The sequence below is a fragment of the Canis aureus genome, chromosome 20, assembly GCF_053574225.1.
Source record: "Canis aureus isolate CA01 chromosome 20, VMU_Caureus_v.1.0, whole genome shotgun sequence".
Taxonomy (NCBI): Eukaryota; Metazoa; Chordata; class Mammalia; order Carnivora; family Canidae; genus Canis; species Canis aureus.
The window spans coordinates 36,880,197-36,899,771 of NC_135630.1; the positions used below are offsets into that span (position 1 = coordinate 36,880,197).

The 19,575-nt window shown below is 40.1% G+C and overlaps 1 protein-coding gene across 1 annotated transcript in view; it reads right to left on the reverse strand.

Moving 5' to 3' along the window:
* The window catches only part of PTPN4 (protein tyrosine phosphatase non-receptor type 4), a 207,697-nt gene extending 189,244 nt beyond the window's left edge, over positions 1-18,453 (reverse strand). Inside the window, exon 1 of the mRNA XM_077861382.1 lies at positions 18,297-18,453. The gene's annotated coding sequence lies outside the window, so the exon portion shown is untranslated. The remainder of the gene's footprint in view (positions 1-18,296) is intronic.
* Positions 18,454-19,575: the final 1,122 nt, after the last annotated feature.

Below are 19,575 nucleotides of genomic sequence, written 5' to 3' on the forward strand. Positions count from 1 at the left end.
ATGGAATTAACAAATGAACTGTAAATCAAGTAGATAACACAGAGGGTTAAAAAGATTCTAGTAACTACTCAACACAATATTCTTGACTAGCGTTGACAAATTTTTTCTAAAAAGAACCAGACAGAAAACATTTTTGGCCTAACAGGCCATACAATCTCAGTCACAATTATTCAACTCTTATCTTGTAGCATGAAAGCAGCCATAAACAAGTGAGGGCAGCCTGAGTGGCTCAGCGGTTTAGCACCGCCTTCAGCCCAGGGCGTGATCCTGGAGACCTGGGATAGAGTCCCACATCGGGCTCCCTGCATGGAGCCTGCTTCTCCCTCTGCCCCACCCCCCTTCCCCCCCCCCCCCGCCTCTCATGAATAAATAAATAAAATATTTTTAAAAAATAAAAATAAACAAGTGAGGCTGTGTTCCAATAAAACTATGGATACTGGAAGTTCAAATTTCATATAATTTTCAAAACTTAATAATGTTACAAAATGTTATTCTTTTAATTTTTTCCCAACTATTTAAAAATGGCCTTGGTTCACGGGTTATACAAAACAGTGTCAGGTTAGATTTGACCAGCAGACTACAATTTGCTAACACCTGCTCATGATGATATACCTACAACAGCATTTAATCTGAGAACAAATCAAAAGAAAAGTAAAAAATAACCTTGAATTTTACTTAGTAAGTTTGCTGTCCACAAGTGACCTTGTTGCAGCATTCTGAAACTATTTGGTATGTATAATATTACTGAGCAAATGATAAATATATTAATGTTATTGGGAGCCAGGGGTTCCACTATAGGAGGCAGGATGTCAGATATGGTATGGGAGAAGATTCTAGTATTAGAATAGAATTAGAGGTATCAATAGTATTTCATTTTAAATATATACATATTTGCTATCTCTGTCCACTATTAGAATCTGGAAGCAAAAATACTTCAGTAACAATGAAGCTATGTCATGCCTTTATACTTCTCACACTAAAAGGAAATTTTCAAGACTCCTTGGGAAAAATAATTGACTCCAGAGCTGGGACAAGAAAAATTCAAGGTCAGACTAAATATCCTGTGTGAGTTAGTAAAAACTCAGGGTGCAATGTCTGCCTTTGGCTTAAGTCATGATCCCAGGGTCCTGGGATGAATGAAGTTCCATATCGGGCTTTCTGCTCAGCGAGAAGTCTGCTTCTCCCTCTCTCTCTACCCTACCCCCTGCTCATGCTCGCTCCTGCTCTCAAGTAAATAAATAAAACCTTAAAAAAAAAAGTCCTCAAAATCTGATGAGAACAAGTCAAAAGGTATAACAGGCAGTTTAAAGGTACTCCCACCAGCCAACTGAGACCATTTAAGTTTCAAAATAAATAATAACTAGATAGTGCTCAGAATAAAACAAGAATCCACAGGTTTAACCTGATACTAATTTCTTAAGTGAGGAAGAGAAATTACTTTATAGAATAACATCAAATGACAAATGTAATAAGATAAACAGAAAAGTGCCATTTTACAACTATTATAACTGATTCAGGCAAAAATCATCAATGAATTCTAAAATCAATGAGTAACCGTTTGTTGGGGGAACAATATATACACATAATTTCAAAGTATCATCCCATAGATTACTTATTAATTACAAAAGGGGGAAAGTATCTCTATAGTGGAGAAATTCGTCAAACCCCACCTTAACCAAATGATATTTAACATCACCGAAACTGTCATAAGCACCATGACATTATACACTGAAAACACAACAGCTATATAATATTCCTGCCAAAAATGTTTAACCCCAACCTAATTATGAAAAAATATTAAAACAATCAGACAAAGCCAAATTGAGAGACATTCTACAAAACAACTAGCCCGGATTCTTCAAAAATGTGAGGAGAGTAAGAAAGGAGATGTGGAAGGCTGGGCAAGCACTCTAGATTAAGAGACAGGACAACCAAATGGAATGTGCCATCCTTAATCCAATCATGGATCAGGAAGGAAAAAAGTAGAAAGCATTTCTCTGGATAAATGCAGAAATCTGAATATAGACTGTATTTCAGATTACCATACTGTGTCAAAGCTAAATTTCCTGAGTGTGATCATGTGATTATATAGGAGAATGTGGGGTGTTTTTTCCATAAGATGCATGTCTGCATGCTAAATCATTTAGGGTAAAGTGTATGATCATGATGATTGCAATATTCAAATAGTTTACAGGTATTAAAAGTATATACACAGAGAAAGCAAAGTAGCAAAAGGTTAGCAACATGTGAATCTATGTGAAGGCTACATAGGTTTCTATATACTTTTTTTTTTTTTTTTTTTTAAATTCATGAGAGACACAGAGAGAGAGGCCCAACATGGGATTCAATCCTTGGACCCTGGATCATGCCCTGAGCTGAAGGCAAACACCCAACCACTGAGCCACCCAGGTGTCCCTCAATATATCATTCTTGCTACTTTTCCATGAGTTTGAAAATTTTTCATAAAATCTTGAGAAAGAAGAAAAATATTCCTTTCAAATGCTGTTTTATACTTAATAAAAGCATATACAATAAAATCTCTGTTATACAAAAGTATCAAGCAATTAACTACTCACAAAAAGTTTTCTGGATAGGTGACAATCTCTTACAGTTATGATTTTATTTTATTTTTTTTTATTTTTATTTATTTATGATAGTCACACAGAGAGAGAGAGAGAGAGAGAGAGGCAGAGACACAGGCAGAGGGAGAAGCAGGCTCCATGCACTGGGAGCCCGACGTGGGATTCGATCCTGAGTCTCCAGAATCGCGCCCTGGGCCAAAGGCAGGCGCCAAACCGCTGCGCCACCCAGGGATCCCATACAGTTATAATTTTAAATGGAATGTCCTCAAATGAACCATCTGCTTTGCTACAATCTTAAATTGTTATATAATACTTTGGATGTAACTGTAAATTACAATGATGATAGTATAAGATACTGGACTGAGTAACTTGGCTTGCTGATACAATACTACATTCAAAGACTCCCTCAACCCTTTTGAACTGAACTAGGTAATATAAAACTGAATGGGCCAGATTCACTTTGGACAGAGGTATGAAACCATGAACTATAAAATTGATACCCCACAGAAGGAAAAGAAAATCAAATGTAGCAAGAGTTTTGCTCTAAAATTTAGCTCTTTATATTTAACACACCAAACAATATTTACATAGTAATTATACAATAATTTATGCAAGAAGATTCTTATTTAAGAAATAGTATATACAACAACAAAAATGTATCCCAGATAATCACATATAAATCAATCACTTTAGACATGAATGCATGGCACTGGGCCTACACATTGATTTACTAATGGACAGGCAGCATTTTCCAAATGTCCTCTATTCAATTGTTACAGACCCATTAAAAATGCTAAATTAGAGCAGCCCCGGTGGCCCAGCGGTTTAGCGCCACCTGCAGCCCAGGGCATGATCCTGGAGACCATGGATCTAGTCCCAGGTCATGCTCTCTGCATGGAACCTGCTTCTCCCTCTGCCTGTGTCTCTGCCTCTCTCTCTCTTTGCATCTCTATGAATAAAAATAAATAAAATCTTTAAAAAAAAATGCTAAATTATGGGTCACCTGGGTGGCTCAGCAGTTGAGTGGCTGCCTTTGGCCCAGGGTGTGATCCCGGAATCCCAGGATCGGGTCACACATCAGGCTCCCTGAATGGACCCTGCTTCTCCCTCTGCTGTGTCTCTGCCTCTCTCTCTCTGTCTCTCATGAATGAATGAATAAAATATTTTTTAAAAAAAGCTCAATTACCGTGCCAAAGAAATTTGAAATTTATTCTTTTTTTTTGAAATTTATTCTAAGCTATAAACAACACAAAATAATTTGAACCATTTCTTGTAGCAAATTTATGAGGCCTTCCCTTTTTTTTGCTATTTAATCTTTCAATCTCATTATTTCCTATTTATATATCACAGCATTTAAAGTTCCATTTGACGGCAGCCCTGGTGGCTCAGCTGTTTGGCGCTGCCTTCAGCCTGGGGCCTGATCCTGGAGACCTGGGATAGAAGAGTCCCGTGTCGGGCTCCCTGCGTGGAGCCTGCTTTTCTCCCTCTGCCTGTGTCTGACTCTCTCTCTCTCTCTCTCATAAATAAATAAAATCTTAAAAAATAATAATAATAAAGTTCCGTTTGATTTGATTCCGTGTGCATGTGTGTGTGTGTGTGTGTGTGAGAGAGAGAGACCTAGACCCACTTAGGCCCACAAAGAGGTCCCTAATCCTGTGCCTTCAATACACCTGTTTATTCATGTAAATATGTCAACAGCTCCTAGTTGCTAGACACAGTACTAGATGCTAGAGATATAAATATGTATTTACCTAGACCTCCTCCCTCAGTAAGCTAACAGTCTAGTTGGGGAAAGAGACTTTAAACAATCTAGAAAATAATATAGTAAAATAAACAGTTCTAGTGAGTCAAAAAACTACTCTCTCCTGCCTATAGCTCATGACCTAACTAAGCACTAGAAACAACTTGGGCAGCCACCAGTCTTTCCCTCTCTCCCTCTTCACTTTCTAAGTATCTATTCTTTAGTCCCCTACCTTTGACACATCAAGAATAAAGTTAATCTTTCATAGTGAAAATATTCTTTTTTTTTTCTTGTCCAAAAAGGGCCAGTCATGTAGCATACAAAGTATCATCTTTTAGGTTTTGGTGCTCCTTTTTCCTTCAACAAAAATTACTTTATTAGTTAGAGGTTTAGTGTAGAGCATTTTTTAGATGGGAAAAAAAAAACAATGCTAGCCTCTAGAATTTTTACTCTACATTTAGAAAGCAACTATTTCATATAAGCAGAGTTTTATTTGTAACTGAATACAAACTACAGAGCTTATAGCACCTAAACGTTTAATGAAATGTTTCAAACTGTTTGTGGAGATTCACTGGCTATGAAGTCAACTTAGAGAGTCAAAAGCAGTATTTTTCTCAACAAAAGAGAATACAGCTGACTCTTAACACAGGTTGGGCTGTGTGGGTTCACTCACGTGCAGATTTTTTTCAATAAATACAGTACAGTGTTATAAATATATTTTCTCTTCCTTATGATTTTATTAATAACATCTTTTCTCTAGCTTACTTTATTGTAGGAATACAGTATATAAGACAGAACATACAAAATATGTGTTAAGTAACTATGGGTAAGAGCTCTGGTCAACAGTAGGCTATTAGCAGTTAAGTTCTTAGGGAGTCAAAGTTATACATGGATTTTTTTTTTTTTTTTTTTTTAGTTTTTGGCTTTTTTTTTTTTTTAAAGATTTATTCATGAGAGGCACAGAGAGGCAGCGACATAGGCAGATGGAGAAGCAAGCACCCTGTAGTGAGCCTGACGCGGAACTAGATCCCAAGACCCCAGGATCACGACCTGAGCTGAAGGCAGACCCTCAACCACTGAGCCACTCAGGTGCCCCTTTTACTTCTTTTTAAGATTTTATTTATTTATTTACTTGAGAGAGAATGCGAGCATGAGCAGGGAGGAAGGGCAGAGGGAGAAGCAGGCTCCCTACTGAGCAGAAAGGCCAAAACAGGGCTCCATCTCAGGACCCTGGGATCATTACCTGAGCTGATGGCAGACACTTAACTGAGACATCTAGGCACCCTACACAAAGATTTTTGACTGTGCGGGGTCAGTACTTCCTAATCCCCATGTTCAAGGATCAACTGTAGAATAAAACAGAGCTATTAAAAGAATGATGTAATGTGGAGTAAAGTCTAAATAGTGGGAAAGCCATGGCTTTGTATCTGTTCGTAATATCATCTTATGACCTCTCATACGTTCTCATGAGTCCTTACGTCTGTTGAAAATAACTGTCAGTCTTATGCTAATTTTATTGTCAGATTCAAAGAAAAGAGAAGGTTCTGCAATGGAACCAAAACTATAAAAATACAAACTATTAGCATACATAGAAAGTAATATTTCTTAATAGTTAAGAATATGGACTCAGTAATCAGACTGTTTTAAGGTTCAAATCCTTACCACCTTTATGACTCTGGAAGGTTACTAACCACTCTGTGCCTCAACTTCCTCATATGAGTTGGTCGACTTGTAGATAATGAGGTAATACTATTAAATGAGGTAATACATAAGAAGTCCTTAGCACAATGCCTGACACTTAAAAATACCTAATAAATGTTGGCCATCGTCATCATTATCACTGGGTACTACCTCTTTAAATATTCAAAACTGACTTTAGAAAGAATTTGGAACTACTTATTATGCTTTTATCAAAATATTCTAGTTACACCAGAATTAAAACAGTACAGATTATTAAAAGCCTCAGAAACCAGAGAATGTCCGCATTGGACTTCTTAAGGGGAGCCTGCTTCTCTCTCTGCCTCTCTGTCTCTCATGAATAAATATTTTAAAAAAAGAAAACACCTCTGAATTTCAGAATATTTGGGTTATACAGAGGTGATACTGTATAAATGCATTCTATTAAGTAAGATTCATGGTTGGATCTAGGATAATACCCTGTATTAACCATAAGGCTATTTAAAATTTCCTTAGACTACCTTAGGAATATTCGATGTAAGTGGAATAAAGTCTCAGTAGCCTCACATCAGTTTCGGTCATATTTGGCTATCAAATTTGTTATAAAAGGTTTTGTTTTTTAGAGCCTTGAGGATCCCAGAATTGCATATTAAGTAATTGTTGACCTAAATAATTTACATGCAAGGTGGGTCACAATATCTCAATCACCTAAGAACTTTGCCAAATCACAAAACTCTTCCCAATGAAGATTCCCCATTTCCCTGGTAGTTTCTATAGTAAAGCAAAGGAACTGATCACAGTATGTATTTGACTGGAAACAGTAAGTAGGACATGTAAATAAACCAAGTATAGAGATTTTTAAAATTCCAATGTAAATAAAAACAATTTGGAAATCCTTGGATTTTGTAAAAATATTTTACTTCCATGCACTAAGAAATAACTAAAAAAGAAAAAGAACATCAACATTACTTTAAAAATATTTCCTAAATTTCCACCTCCTTGGAAAACTCATCATTCTACTTCCTCAAAAAGTAGTCTGTATTAATTGGCACATATTACATGCAAGGCACTGTGAATACCGGGGAATATGGGAGTGACGCTTGGAGAGGCAGACAGGGGCATGAGTCTAGATTTTATCTTACAGGCAGATGGAGAGGCAAAAAAAAAAAATTCTGAGCAGCGTGTAATGTGATCGGATGTGAATGTCAGATCACTCTGGCTACAGTGCAGAAGAGGATTAAAAAGGGCAAAACCAATGGCAAAATGCACTTTAAGGAGACTTATTTTAAAAGTCCAAAAAAATAATAAAATAAAATAAAAGTCCAAACAAAATATGATGAGCTTTTTAAAAAAATCAATCCCCAAAATTTCAGAAATTTTGCCCAAGCTTCATATTGCCAAACTGAAGCTCAAGTGGTAAAAGGGATGCAGCAGGAAAAATTAGAGAAAGGGAAACTCAGCAATAATGAGAGACAATCTAAACAGTTAAAAAAATGGTATCCACAGCTATAGTAGCAGGCAATAGGCAGCAACCCAGGAAAGCAGGGCCTTCGTGGTAGAGGTCAGATAAGCAGGTGCTACCCCAGCAAACAGGAAAAACATAATAGGGAAACATGACTAATTTCATGGTTCTTGATGAAAGGCATATGGCAGATAGGAGAAAGCTCCAGCTATAAGACTGGAATTCAGGAATTCAAAAATAGGAGACAGAAAATAGGACAGCAGGAGAAAAGATACAGATTCTGGACTCAAATTAACCTACTTTCAAAACCTAAATCTGCCATGTTCTAGCTGTGAAAGTCTAAACAATTCAGCTTTTTGAGCCTCAACTTCTTCATCTATAGAAAGGGAATAACACTACCTATTCTATAGGGTTGCTAAGGGAATTAAGTAAGATATTATATTTTAAAACACTCAGTAGAGTTCCATAAATAATAGTTTCATCCCTTTCTCCTTTCCTTACATTAGTTATGTAAACTACCACAGTAAGTCTTTTGCTTGGCTACAGAATCTGAAAGGCTTCTCCAACTGTCCATCAGAGGACTTTTTGTACAGGGAGTAAGACAGCTCACTGGGGGATCCCTGGGTGGCTCAGTGGTTTAGCGCCTGCCTTCGGCCCAGGGTGTGATCCTGGAGTCCTGGGATCGAGTCCCACATCGGGCTCCTTGCATGGAGCCTGCTTCTCCCTCTGCCTGTATTTCTGCCTCTGTGTGTGTGTGTGTGTGTGTGTGTGTGTGTGTGTGTGTCATGAATAAATAAAAATCTTTAAAAAAAAAAAAAAGCTCACTGATGCAAAATGCTAATGGGAGCACGAATTCATACAGAAAAGGTGAAAGTTCATGAACTGCACAAAAGGGCCTAAAAAAATTGAAGTAGGAAAAGTTTAAATAATTAGAATTAGCCTAATAGCATATCCACACAAGAGAACATGTATGTCACTATGTAAAAAAAGACAAAAGGAGAGTTCCCTGTATATTAAAGTCAAAGGATCACCAACATATATTTGAAATGAATAAGCTGTAAAATAAAATATTAATATGGGCAGCCCCAGTGGCTCAGAGGTTTAGCGACGCCTTCGGCCCGGGGTGTGATCCTGGAGACCCGGGATTGAGTCCCACATCGGGCTCCCTGCGTGGAGCTTGCTTCTCCCTCTGCCAGTCTCTGCCTCTCTCTCTCTCTCTCTCTCTTTCTGTCTCTCATGAATAAATAAATAAAATCTTTTTAAAAATAAAATAAAATATTAATACAATATGCTGTCGTCTATATAGAAAAAAGAAATGGTAATTTTTATTTATATCTTGCTTCTATTTGCAAAAATACTGGTAAAATAATAGAAAAAAATAAAAGTGGTTAACTACAGAAAGCAGAGAAGGCAAGGATAGAACAGTATTGAGACTCAATACACAGCTTTTTATCTATCTTGAAATTTGAGCCAAATAGCTATATTACCAACTAAAAAAATTTAAACAAATTTTTAAATACTTGAGGAGTCTAAGTTTTTTTTTTGTTTTGTTTTGTTTTTACTAAAAGATTTTATTTATTTATTCATGAGAGACACGGAGAGAGAGGCAGAGACACAGACAGAGGGAGAAGTAGGCTCCATGCAGGGAGCCCGACGTGAGGCTTGATCCCAGGTCTCCAGGATCACACCCTGGACTGAAGGCGGCGCTAAACTACTGAGCCACTTGGGCTGCCCCAAGTCTTGGTTTCTAGATACTACCTCAACTAAAAGAAATCCAAATTCCTTGGGAAAATGCATGATTCCAGAGCTGGAATTGAAAAAGTAGAAAATGAGTCTGGGACACCTTGCACCGGAAAGTAAGGAATAACTCAAAGGATGGGGACATATCAGCAAGACTCAGGAGTCATCTTGAAAGGGGAGAGGGGGGGTCACACTAGCCAAATCTAGGTCAATTTGAACATTAAAAAAAAAAAATTAAAGATAACAAACCCACTGAATAAGAATAAAAATCCATGAGTACATACTGATATAAATAAATGTATGAGTAAACAAATGCATGGGGAAGAAGAAAATCAGTGGCAATCAACCTTCATAGTAGTGGCTGATTCAGGCAAAAGTCATTAGTGGTCCCAAAGACTGGTGAATAGAGAGGTTTGACGAGGAAAAAAATACTTGGAGCCTTGGAGCAATTCCCACGAGTATCAATTATAAAAGTAAAAAAGATGACTTTACAGTATAAAAACCTAATATAGATATGGGGCGCCTGGGTGGCTAAGCAGCTAAGCATCTGCCTTTGGCTCAGGTCAAAATCCTAGGGTCCTGGGGTTTCTTATTTACTGGTTGATACTCCCTACTCCATGGGGAGCCTGCTTCTCCCTCTGCCTCTCTCCTCTGTCTCTCATGAATATATAAATAAAATCATTTAAAAAACCTATTAGATATGAACATAACAATGTGTTTAGGGTTAACATCACAGTGGTGAGACAACACTGTACATGTCCTAGTGATACACTAAGAACAGCATATCATTTCTACATATTCCTGCCAACATGCATTTACTTGCTGCATATGAGCAAAAGTCAAGATCCCAGGCAGGACTTGCTCTCTCCCTGCTTGTGCACTCTCTCGAACTCTCTCTCCCCCAAATAAATAAATAAATAAATAAATAAATAAATAAATAAATAAATAAATATTTTATAGAAATTATTCCAAAATAGCTTAATTTTAAAAATTCTGTATGAACGCATGACAACTTTTGTACCTAGCAAAATGCCTGGCTCATTGTATTACTCATTAAAAATTATTTGGCCCTCCCTTTCCAGCTGCCCAAAGAAAAAAATCTTAGTATCATCAATTCTTTTCCTCTCTTCCTTATATCCAAATGGACTCAGTTCTATTGAAACTACCTAATCCGTTTTCATTTCAAGTCCCACATCCTTATTTTCATTTCCCCATTTCCAGCTACAAATTCTCACCTAGACCACTGCAAAAGCATCCTAACTGGTCTCTCTACACTATTTCTAACTTCATCTTTGCACACCCTCACATCCCTGCAATGAAATCATTATCTACAAGTCGAGAGTTACCTTTCAGAACTCACATGTAATCTTATTCCATTATTTAAATACCCATAATTGCTTCCCAATGTAAATTCTGATTTCCCAAGAGGCAGACTAAACACTTGTGTAGGGCACTAGCAATGTAGGAGCACCAAAAAAAAAATACAAAGCAATAAAGTTAACTATTGGGGGAAGGGGAGAGAGAAGAAAAGTAGGTTAAAAGGGGGACTTTGATTTGACCTTTGTGTTTATTTTAGGATTTGGTATTGGTTATATTTTTTTTTATCACATGTGGGAATGCCAAGGGTGACTGGGTATCATAAACTTTCCAATACTTAAGAAACTCCAAAACAGTCCTTATCCCATTTTCCCACCTTGGCACCAAATGAAGTATTTTTTTAGCACACTGGGATAAGACAAGACTATGTGAGGTCAAAAGAAACCATCCGGGAGTTCCAATATGCCCAGATCCAATAGGCTGATGGGTACCTTGCTCTCTGGCACACAGATAAGCCATTCATGGCACACCAGTTGGGAAGTTCTAAAGTTCCTACTTTAATTCCATTCATAGCCCAAACAAGGACCCTCAAAAGGTTTCATTATCAACCAGTAAATAAGAAATGGTTGAGTCCCACATCAGGCTCCCTACTAAGGAGCCTGATAATTATCCCACATAATCAACATACACGACAGGAACACAGACATTAGACCCATCTCACAGAGACTGACATATACAAGGCAACTTGCATTCTCCAAACACACCATGCATCCTTTCATACTTCTGATGTTTTGTACATGCTGTTCTCTCTACCCAGATCAATTCCAGCCCATCCTCCAAGACACTGCTCAAATGCTACTTCTCATTTCCCCCAGATCTTATTACACTTGTCACTCTGAATTGTAATTGTTTGACATGTGTTACCATCCTAGAATTAGAGCTCAAGGACAACAATCATTTATTTACCTGTATACCACTGATCCCTATTAATAGGTATTCAAATATTTGCTTAATTCACATATAAATGAGTATTCACTACATCATTTCCCAATAAACCAAATTTTCCAAATACATTAATTAAAACCATGAGGTAAAACTTTACAAATACCATTTTCTTCCCCAAAACAAGAATGTTCATTGTTTTGTTTTTTTTTCCTTTTTAAAGATTATTTATTTATTCATTCATGAGAGGCAGAGAGGGGGCAGAGACTCAATCCCCGGACCCCGGGATCACAATCTGAGCTGAAGGCAGACGTTTAACCACTGTTCATTGTTCTTTAAGAGAGAAATCTGGCATAGAAATATTCATGGCATAGAAATATTCATACCAATGGACCATTATCCTACTCTTAGGATTTTTTTTTTTTTAAGATTTTATTTATTTATTCATGAGAGACAGAGAGAGACAGAGACACAGGCAGAGAGAGAAGCAGGCTCCATGCAGGGAGCCCGACATGGGACTTGATCCGGGGTCTCCAGGATCACACCCTGGGGCGAAAGCAGCGCTAAGCTGCTAAGCCTCTAAACCTCTGAGCCACCCAGGCTGCCCTACTCTTAGGATTTTAAACTGAGGAAACAAACAAGCTAAACGCAGAAATATTCACTGCAGATTATTAGGGTGGAAACTTTAGGAACAACCAACGTTTAAAGGTAAATTACTTTAGTTAGTAAACTAACGACCTGATTGATAAATCATTTAATTTTTTTTTTTTTTTTTTTTTTATGATAGTCACACAGAGAGAGAGAGAGAGAGAGAGGCAGAGACACAGGCAGAGGGAGAAGCAGGCTCCATGCACCGGGAGCCCGATGTGGGATTCGATCCCGGGTCTCCAGGATCGCGCCCTGGGCCAAAGGCAGGCGCCAAACTGCTGCGCCATCCAGGGATCCCTTGATAAATCATTTAAATTGCTAAGCAATTGCTTAAATTATATTCATGATGATGAAAATGGGCAAACGAAAAAAATTCTATCAGCTACCATTTATTGACTATCTCTTCTACTTAAAGAGTGCTAGATGCTTTACATGTATTATCCTAATCCTCATGACAATTCAATATTATTATTCAAATTTCATAGACAAGGAAGTAGGCTTGAAGGTTATATAATTTGTCTGGAAGTTTTTTTGAAACCAGATTCCAACCTACATCAATGTGACTCCAAAATCTATGATCTTTTTCCCGCATTACAGTGCTTCTACTATACGATGTCTCCAATATATTAAACTCAAAATTGTATCTCTTCCATACAACTATATTTATAAAAATATGGACAACTGCCTGGAAAGAAACAAAAATTATCTATTAGAGTGGTGATTAAGGGTGAATGTTGTGGCAGCATTTCTTTAAATTAGTAACTCTTTAGGGATCCCTGGGTGGCGCAGCGGTTTGGCGCCTGCCTTTGGCCCAGGGCGCTATCCCGGAGACCCGGGATCGAATCCCACATCGGGCTCCCGGTGCATGGAGCCTGCTTCTCCCTCTGCCTGTGTCTCTGCCTCTCTCTCTCTCTCTGTAACTATCATAAATAAATAAAAAAATTTTTTTTAAAAAATAAATAAATAAATTAGTAACTCTTTAAAGCAGAATTGCTGAGCAATGAACTGAACTCCTACAGCTATAAAAAAGAACTCCCATTTTAATTTTTTTTTTACATTTTTATTAAGGACTCAGAATAGATAACATGCAAAAACTTAAGAAGGATGTACTCAACTAACTATATTTAAACAATCATATATTAACCCCAGGGTGCTTATTACCAGGATTTAAAACTGATGATTAGGGCAGCCCCGGTGGCGCAGCGGTTTAGCGCCGCCTGCAGCCCAAGGCATGATCTTGGAGACCCTGGACCGAGTCCCACGTCAGGCTCCCTGTATGATGCCTGCTTCTCCCTCTGCCTGTGTCTCTGCCTCTCTCTCTGTCTCTATAAATAAATAAAATCTTAAAAAATATTTATATAAATAAATAAATAAATAAACTGATGATTATAAAATGGATTAAACAGCATTCTTCTGGGGGGGGAGGTGAATTTTGAGGAAGATTTAAGGAAACACAGGAATGTTTAAACTGAGAAAACAAGGGCAGAGGAAAAAACAAGAATATTTTCTTTTTAAGCAAGAATGAGAAACAAGGTTAGTGAGATGAAATTGGTGGAAAGTCTTCAAGGCCAAGTTTGAAATTAATTTGATAAGTAACAGGGAACTGTAACAGACACATCCTTAAATGGGAAGGCAGGGCAGCCCGGGTGGCTCAGCGGTTTAGCGCCGCCTTCAGCCCAGGGCCTGATCCTGGAGCCTGGGATCAAGTCCCACGTCAGGCTCCCTGCATGGAGCCTGTTTCTCCCTCTCCCTGTCTCTCTTTCTCTCTCTGTCTCTCATGAATAAATAGATAAAAAATTTTTAAGATGCTTTTTAAAAAATTTAAATAAATGGGAAGGCAGCATGCTGATATATGGTCTTTAAAGATTCAAACTTGGAGATCCCTGGGTGGCTCAGCGGTTTGGCGCCTGCCTTTGGCCCAGAGCAAGATCCTGGAGCCTGGGGATCGAGTCCCGAGTCGGGGTCCCGGCATGGAGCCTGCTTCTCCCTCTGCCTGTGTCTCTGCCTCTCTATCATGAATAAATAAACAAATAAATCTTTAAAAAAAAATAAATAAAGATTCAAACTTTGTTCCAAGGTAAAGTACTGTCTTTGATTAAAAAAATGTTTAATAATGGGGGGGGAGGGGGACATGGGACGGGACAACAGGTTAGGGGGAATAATCCATCATTCTTTATGTGTGCTTTATACAAACTCTTCTGAGAAAGAAAAACTGACTAAACAAAAATGTTTACGTAAGGGGTGAGTATTTTGGAAAGAGGGGCCCTTTCAGATATGCTTTCAAATATTAAATACCACTGCACATTTTAGTAAGAATCACAGAACTCTGGAGTAGGAAGGGATGCTAGAGATAATCTTTTAGTGACAACCTCTTCATTTTCACAATGGATTAAACTGAGGCTCAAGAACTAAATAATTTGCCTAAATGTCATAAATAAACTAGTAAGAGATTCAACACTAAGACTCAGATTTTCTAGGCAGCAAGATCTAAAGCTGTGCTATCCAATATTATGGCTACTAGGAATATCTAGCTATTTAAATTTAAAATGGTTAAAATTAAATACAATCTTAAATTCAGTTCCTCGGGCATGATAGTCACATTCCGGTGATCCATACCACACACGATTAATGGCTACCCATACCTGACAGTGCAGAGAGACAGTATTTTTATCATTGTAGAAAGTTTAATTGGACAGCATAATCTACAGAGTAAGCTTCAGAGTCAGACAGACCTAGTTTTAATTCTGCTTATTAGCAGTGTGATCCTAGACTAGTTATTTCATTTCTCTTTTACCCCATTTGGGGGAATGGGGAAGCAGGGGATTAATAATGCCTACCTCACAAAGTATACTTGATGATTATGTGAGATAACATGAGGAGACCCTTTACACTGTCTGGCACATAACAGCAAATCCTTCCATTTTGGATACTTTTTTCTTTCTACTCCTCTATATAACAGCTTTATTAAAAGATACAAACATGGGCAGCCCGGGTGGCTCAGCGGTTTAGCGCCGCCTTCAGCCCAGGGCCTGATCCTGGAGACCTGGGATCAAGTCCCACGTTGGGCTCCCTGCATGGAGCCTGTTTCTCCCTCTGCCTGAGTCTCTGCCTCTCTTTCTCTCTGTCTCTCATGAATAAATAAATAAAATCTTTAAAAAAAAAAAAAAGATACAAACACAAGAACACCCCAATTAATATCTTCCCTTCAAGATAAGCCACGGTACCTAATTTTCAATCTGTTCCTACCAATTTTTTCAAATACTTGCACCTTTCTTCCAGCGTAGCTACTGAAGATTAACGAAATAAAGAATGAAGGTAGGGGGAAATGCCGCTAATGAATTAGAAGAGAATGTAATAAATTCCCCCCTTATTTCCCATCCTATTTTAAATATGACTCTACTGACCAATCATGCAAAGGAAAAGAAATAAATTACACTGTCCCTAGATACTGCACTTCCACAGCAATAAAGTACTACAGTACTTCTACATTACATTCCTTCTCACCATTTGTACTACTAATTAATATTAAATGAAGAAATAACACATTCCTCTTAACAATACTTTCCTGGTAAACAGTTATAAAAAAGGATTTCCAGAATGTTAAACTAATTTCCAGTTTCACAGCTTAATCTAGTAAACTGACAAGTTTAACAAATCTAGACTACAGCATATAAAAAACTTCACAACACACATGCAATTACACAGAAAAACAACAAAAGTCATACTCAGCTACATTAAGTTAAAAAGACTTTAACATTTCTCATAAGGCCATCATTTTTACACTCCTAAAAACTAACATAAAGAACATTTAAACGTTCAAGTTTAGACATTCCACGAAGTCTCACTTGGTGGAATAATTCTTAAAGCTTTCTTGTTGCTTAAAACTGACCATATTAACTCGCAAAGGGCGGGGGAAGAGGGTCCTCTCAGTGTCTCCTTGAAATTTATCTGGCATTCTCTTACCTTGGTCCTTAAAGATAATTTACTCAAAAACATGACCAATGATCCCCCTTAAAGAGTCCAGAACAAGCCAAATAAATGCTAAAGAGATAACACTGCACATTATACTGTTGCTTTACAACTAAAATTAATTGTGTTAGATAAAACTAAAATATTTTGAATATACAAATGAGAGATTAACAATATTCGGGGGATTCACATAATTTTTAATGAAAAAAGTTAAAAAAAAAAGAAGTCTTCATTACTATCCTACGTAAAGTCTTCATACATTAAAAAATGTTAGGCTTCTATGCCTGAACTGCTGAAATCTAATCTGTGAGAGTCTATAATTTTTTAAAGTCCTTCAATAATAATGAAGTGTACACTGGTCACATTAGAACAGGTCAAATGAAATTTTCCTGAGGCTGCATTCTAAGTACATCTGACCCAGAAAGTATTTTTAGCAAGTGTGTTCAATCAATGCTGGTTTTAAGCCTAGTCTAAATTAGAAATTGGGTGTCACCAATTTAAAGTAACCAAGTTAGTAGAGACATTTTAAAAGATATTTAGTTAGAAGGTAAGAAAATAACCACAAGTTTGAAACAATTTGATACCCACAGCAGTAAGGCTATAAGCAGGTTAGGAAACCGGCAGTAAGGTCATATCCTCTCAATTAGTACTTTTGAGGAACCTGAGATTTTCTAACTTAATAAACTTTAACCTATTCACTGCTAATAAAAACTGCAGAATAGTAATGGCTCCGTGTGTGTGTGTGTGTGTGTGTGTGTGTGTGTTTTAATCTCTTGCCAGATGTTTAGAACACATCAGCTAAATCATAAATATCCCATGTACTAAAAGACCATGTTTTTCTTATAAACCAAACCACCCATGCACGTTTCAGTGAAAAATGGTAACAAAGATACCTGTGTCATTAAAACAAAACAAACAACAACAACAACAAAAAAAAAAAAACAGAGACATAAAAATAGCTTTTGTGGTAACTGGAGCATAAGTTTATTCTGACAAAAAATTGTGGAGTCAACAAAAGATTGCAGTCTTATTTAATATGAGTCAGTAAAGAAGTTCTATACAAACTTTTGCTTATGATAAATCTTTGAAAGAAATCTATAGGTTTAATTTCTATTTTCATCAAATTTAAGATCTAACTGATATATCTAGCTCTATTCCATCAAGCACACTTTGGACTCTGAACCACCATTTATTTTAAGGTCTGTTCCTCATCCCTTTAAAAAAAAAAAAAAAAAAAAACGAAAAGTAATTGTTCTCTCTGGCATGTTAAGGTTCAAAAATCAGGATAAAAAAACGTCCGGGCTTTTACTGTTCCATAGTCTTTTTACTCAAATCATCTTTTACAAGTCGGATACGTCGGCTTTTGGGGGCCTGGGTTTTTCCCCCCCCTTCCATAAACTTGTGCTAAGCTGTACTGTTGCGACTAGATCCACGATCTGGTCGCATAAACCTAAATATTACTCTCACTCTGATTTAAAAGCAGTTGGTAAAAATAAATAAATAAATAAATAAATAAATGACAATAAAAATAAAAGCAGTTGGTATATTGTAGATATACAGGTTTCCCCGGAACAAGCGCTTGAAAATCCTACAAAATCATTCTCGCCCGTGGTGGTGTCATTATACACGGCAAACCTAGACACAAGAGCCTCCCGCTCCAATTTTCGCGGAAACACCAGTACACCGACCCGTGCGATGGCAGGCTGTCCCATTTTAAGGAGACCCTGGGAAATGCATCGGTGCGTCCGCTTAAGCTACATCCCAACTTTTTCTTGGCCCAACTACAGATTCCTAAATACAAGGAGAAGCCGGTGGAATCACGAGAGGCTTAACGCTCCAATGGTACAGACAAGCTGCCCAGGCGGCACATGCAAGAGGCGCTCCTAGGAGCCAATTTAAAAAAAGGGGGTGGGGGGGGTCCTACCAACAATGGGAGAACTCCGATTCCAAGCCGTAGTAGAGTTCAGGTCCCGTGGAACGCCCCTGCTCCTTTCGCTCACCCACAACATATTCCCCCCAGAACCCCCAGGAGCTGCCGGAGCCGAGGTCCCGGGAAGAAAGCGGGGGCGGGGGGGGGGCGGAGGCCAAGCATCACTCGTCGCCCCTGGAATCCAAGCTGGTGCCTCGGGCTGGCGCTCCCGGCCCGCCCCGCACGCCCAGGTACCAGCCCGGCCGCGCGCAGGGCCGACAGGCCGGCCGGGAGCCCGGAGCCTCTTACCTTCGTAGCACAGCCGCGTCCTCTCGGCCGGAGGAGAGCCCGGAGGCCCGGGCGCGCCGCGGGGAAGCTCCCGGGGGCCCCGTCAGCGCCCCCCCAGCAGCCGCCGCCGCAGCGGCCGCGCCACGGCCCCGAGCCGCCAGCACCACCTCATACTGCGGGGCTGCCGCGGGCCGGCGCCGCCGGGGGCGGGGGCGGGGGCGGGGGCGGGGGCGGGCGGCGCGCTCTCCCACCTCCCTGCGGGGATGAGATAATCCACACACCCCCGAAGCGCCGCGGGGGAGGGGAGCCCCGAGCGGGGGAGGACGGGGCCGGCCGCAGCCCGGCCTCCGCGGTCCCCGCCTCAGGCCCCGGCTTCAGCCCCGGGGGACCCAGGAGTCCTGAGAGAACAATGTGGGGGGCCGCGAGGAGCGGAGAAGGGGCGCGCGGCGCGGCGCGAGCGGGCGGGTAATCCCGGGCAGCGTCCGTGTGTGAGAGTGCAAGAGGAGCTCGCGCTACCCGCTCCTTGTCCTCCTCCTCTTCCTCCTCCTCCGTCTCCTCCTCCCTCAAGCACACCCCGTCTCCCGGGCCACTGCATAGCAACCGAACATGGCGGCTGCGCAGACGCCGCCACTCAGCGGCCACGAGCGGCGGCGGCCGCCGCTGGAGGCGATCTCGCGAGAGGCGAGTCCAAAACCCTCCCAGCTCGCGCCGGCAGGAGAGGTTGCAGCGGCGCGGGCGCGGGCGCGGGGGACACGCAGGTGCGCTGGAGGCCGGACCTGGGGAGGTGGGGGAGGGCGGGCTGCGGGAGGCGGGGGGCGGGGCGCCGTGGCCCCGCCCCCTTGGCCCCGCCCCCTTGGCCCCGCCCCCTTGGCCCCGCCGCCGCAACTGGGTGTTTGAACTGCGACCCCTGCTGGACCCACTGACCTTAGGGACCCGACGGAAGGGCCGAAACCTGTTTTAAAGGGGAAAACCAGACCTCTTGGCCGCCGAGTCGTCCCAACTTCAATGCTAATAGAGGATACAGGTTTTAGGATGCAGTTTTGAATCATTTCCTCTCCTAAAATAGACGCTCAGACAAAGAACAAACATGTTCTTTTATAAGACAAACGCCCGGGTGCCTTCTATGTGCCAGGAACGGTGTGCTTTAAAAATTGAATTAACTCGGGGGCTCTGGATGGCTCAGTGGTTGAGCCTTTGGCTCAGGGAGTGATCTCGGGGTCCTGGGATCGAGTCCAGCATCGGGCTCCCCGCAGGGAGCCTGCTTCTCCCTCTGCTTGTGTCTCTGCCTCTCTCTCTGTCT